Raw genomic sequence first — 4,469 nt, forward strand, 5'->3', positions numbered from 1 at the left:
GGAGGAAGCAGGAATGGGGAGAAGCAGATGACGGAGGATTGAGAGGCGCCGTTCCTCCCGCTCCCCTCTTTATAAAGGGGCGAAGGCGAGGCTCGGCCGCCCCTCTCAACAAATCCGCCTGTTGAAGTGACCACGGGCGGGGCCATCGACCACCCTCCCCGCTCAATTGAAGGCGCATGGGAATCGGCCCGCACGCGCGCGACTTCCCGTATCCCGCGCGCCTGTCATTCGCTCTGCATCATGCATGCGGCGAACGTGGTGCGAAGGATGGGCGCAATGAGACGCGTGGGGCGGTGGTTCCCGAGTAAGGGCAGTAAATGAGCAGCGGCCCTGTGGTCTCGAAGATACACGCAAGCCACCTCTTTACTGTCCACCGCAAGATGACGCTAGCATGCTTCGGTCACACACGCCCGCACGACCCCACGTCATGCGTTCGATGCAGGTCGTGGGGAAGCACAGCGGACGGAACAGTTACCACGGTAAAAATCTGCCCCACCTGCCCGGACACCATTCTGGGCCTAGCCCAACAACGTGTCGCACCTATGTATGGCCCAGGCCCGGGGCTCCTGTCGGTGTGCAAAAGTAGGGGCTCTCCTTTGGACCCCTTTACTTGTGCACGAGCAGTCGGAGCCACCCGCCACGACCACGCATAGTAGGGCAAGGGAGGGAAGCCGAAGAGAAGCCAAAGGCACAAGACAAACAAAGCAACGACGAGGACCAAGGCTGCAGAGATCGGATGGGCGAAGCAGGTTTCCCCGGCAAGGACCCTTGCCGGGGCAGCCTCAGCAACCCCGGCAAGACCCTTGCCGGGGCAGCTCACCCGCACCAATGGAGCAAGCCACCCTTGAGCCCACAGTCTTCGATGCCAATAGCCACGTTGGGACAGGGCTCGGGAGGCACCTCCGTGGTGGCATGTAGATCTTTGTGAAGACACAGAATATTCAAGATCAAATGAGAATTGGAGGGCAACTATCCTCAACAGGGTTCCTGCCGAGGAAGCCCACAAGACCCTCGGCAAGGTCCTTGCCGGGGACAACAGCGCGCCACGGCAAGACCCTTGTCGGGCCACCCGGCAAGGCCCTCGCCAAGGGCGCCAGCAGGGCCACTACCAGGCCCACACCAGCCAAGTCTACGCCACTGTTCACATGCAGCTGCCGACCCAACCAGCTGGGCAGGCACCTGCATGGCAGCATGCAGACGTTCGTGGAGGCTCCACCACCGCGCCACCTCAGCTGCTTGCCTGCCTACATGGCACCGCATGCGTCGCTGGCCAGGGCACGTGTTGAAGCACGAAGGAGCGGCGACAGACGGGATGGGCCTCGCCCCCGTCCCCGATAAAGTGAAGGGACACATAAGCCTCGCGTTAAATGCGCCTTGTCCTGTAATACCAGCGATAAGCTCGCATCACTGTAGAACTTTCCACCTCCTGTGTGCCATTGTGGCAGCCCCTTTCGCCTATAAAAGGAGGCCCATGGCGCACTGGAAAAGGATTCGACTCTTTGGATCCAGGCAGCACCCATAGCTAGTTCGAGAGCTCAAGAACACTGAATACAACCACCAAAGCAGGACTGTAGGGTTTAACGCATCCTTGCGGCCCAAACCTGGGTAAACGGTCCTTGTGCTGATTGCTAGTCCCGCTCTTCTCACGATCCTACGCCCCGCAACCGTAGTAGGGATTCTTGTGATCCCATAGGTGTCATTTCCCACCGACACTGCCTTAAGTCGGGCCAAAGCTTGGCTACCGGAACTAGACCCGGTCGACATTGCAATTGGCTATCCAAGCCTTAAGGAGGATGGCACTTCATTTGAACAGGAAGACTTCACTACTCGTGTGAAGGAAATACGCCCTGTGGCCACCCTGATTGCTGATGAGGTGGATCTCACCAGGTACCAGCCGTGTTATGATGCCGAGAACCGGAGGATCCTGACGCCTCATTATAAAGTGACAAGCCTGATTCCACCAATCCATAAGCATACCTTCGCCCCTGAAGTTGACCCGGCTGGACTTATTGATGATGAAGCTGAATTTGAAGCTTTGAATGCCATTGACTTGTCATCATCAACCTTCCAGGACAGGGAACATGTCGAAGGAGCGGAGAGGGTTGATCCGGAAGCTGCAAGTCCACAAGAGAATTGACCCATCGGGCGGTTCATATTTTTGTCCTGCTGAAAAAACAATTTAATCAGTTGGACTCGGGGAGTCGTGTAATAGGGGTAGAAATGACTTTTCTTTGCCATGCCATCGTGCATGTTTTGATGCCTATCACTGTTAAGCCGCCATCTTATATTTACCCCTTTTTATACTTATCATATGTGTTCCTTATGCATAAGAAAGTCTTTGAACTGCCCTGCACAGAAAAATAGATCACAAGAAGCCTTGGTGGCTTACCGCAAGGCGGGTCATTAATATCTTGTGTATAATCACTGATATGGAAACAAGAATCATAGATAAGCCTGTTATGAATAATATCTTTGAAACACAACTATAATATCATTCCTATGATTTTGAATTTATACTGCCAGTTTATGTGACCTGAACAGTAAGGGTGATAACCCAATTCTTAGAAGTCACTCACTTCCAAGTGTATAATATTGTCATATGTTGGTGAGTTATCGTTCAAAATCAAGCCGGGTTAAAGTTAAACGACACTTAGACTTAAATCTGAAAAAAAAAGTCTGAAGACAAAAACAAAGATTGCTTTCAAAAAATTTAAGCCAAATGAAAGAAAAATCAAGGCTTCTGATTCGAATACGATCAGTAAACCGTTCCAAAGGGGTTAAGCTAGGATTCGAATACGATCATGTAGCCCCCAGTGGCTTTAGCGTTGCGTCGATCAGGAGGGTACCAACAACTATGTTCTCTTTGGTTCAAATATGACCTATGTTTGAACAGGAAGCCCCCAACTGACCTTGAGAGTTTTTTAACGACTCTGATTAGAATACAATCAAAGTCGAACCCAAAAGGGGTTAAGCTATGATTCAAATACGATCAAGAAGCCCCCTAGTGAGTTTGGCAGTGTGCCGATCGAGAGGGTATCGATAGCTATGTTCTCTTTGGTTCGAATACGGCCTATGTTTGAACAGGAAGCCCCCTAGTGATCATGAGGTTTAATGGCTAGATTCGAGTATGACCATGAGCCGGACCAAGAGGGTTAAGCTAGATTCGAATACGATCAGCCCCCCCAATTGGTCGTTTGAACTTATAATGATGAAGAGATATGATCATTGAGGATGAAAAGGACATAGGTCCTGCTTTATTACTTTATCATAATATATAGATCGTCAAAATATGTACATCATGAGAGCCGGTGGCTCAGGTGTAGTAAGGCTGAAGATGAGCTATATTCCACGGCCGGCGGGTCTCTTCCTCTGACTTACGGGAATCTTTGCACTCTCGAACATCAATAAGGTAGTATGACCCGTTGTTCAGGTTCTTGCTGACCACAAAGGGCCCTTCCCAAGGTGGGGATAACTTGTGTGGATCAGTTTGATCCTAGATGAGTCGGAGCACCAAGTCACCTTCTTGAAAGGTTCTGGACATAACCTGGCGGCTTTGATAATGGTGCAGGTCCTGTTGGTAAATCACCGAACGAGCTACTGCCAAATCAAGCTTTTCATCTAGCAGGTCAAGTGCATCCTGTGGGGCTTGCTCATTATCAGCCTCAACGTAAGCCGCCACGCAGGGCGAGTCATGAGGGATATCACTAGGTAGAACCGCCTCTGCTCCGTAGACCATGAAGAAATGCGTGTAACCCATAGACCTGTTAGGGGTAGTATTGATGCTCCATATCACAGAAGGTAACTCCTCCACCCAACAACCCGACATTCGTTGCAAAGGAACCATAAGCCGGGGTTTGATGCCCTTCAAGATCTCTTGATTGGCTCTTTTAGCTTGACCATTGGATTGAGGATGAGCTACTGATGAAACATCAAGACGGATATGCTCACGTTGACAAAACTCCACCATGGCGCCTTTGGACAGATTAGTACCATTATCAGTTATAATGCTGTGTGGAGAGCCAAAACGAAAGATCACCTTTTTCATGAATTGAACCGTCGTGGCCACATCACACTTACTAACTGGCTCTGCCTCAACCCACTTTTTGAATTTGTCAAGTGCCACCAAGAGGTGGGTGATACGTCTCCAACGTATCTATAATTTTTGATTCTTCCATGCTATTATATTACCTGTTTTGGATGCTTATGGGTTTATTCTACATATTTATATCATTTTTGGGACTAACCTACTAACCGGAGGCCCAACCCATATTGCTGTTTTTTTGCCTATTTCAGTATTCCGAAGAAAAGGAATATCAAACGGAGTCCAAACGGAATGAAACCTTCGGGAGCATTATTTTTGGAACAAATCTGATCCGGAGAGCTTGGGGTGCAAGTCAAGAAAGCTCCGAGGGCCCCACGAGATAGGGGGGCACGCCCCCCCTGTAGGGCGCGCCCCCTGTCTCGTGGGC

This window comes from Triticum aestivum, chromosome 1B, assembly GCF_018294505.1.
Source record: "Triticum aestivum cultivar Chinese Spring chromosome 1B, IWGSC CS RefSeq v2.1, whole genome shotgun sequence".
Lineage (NCBI taxonomy): Eukaryota > Viridiplantae > Streptophyta > Magnoliopsida > Poales > Poaceae > Triticum > Triticum aestivum.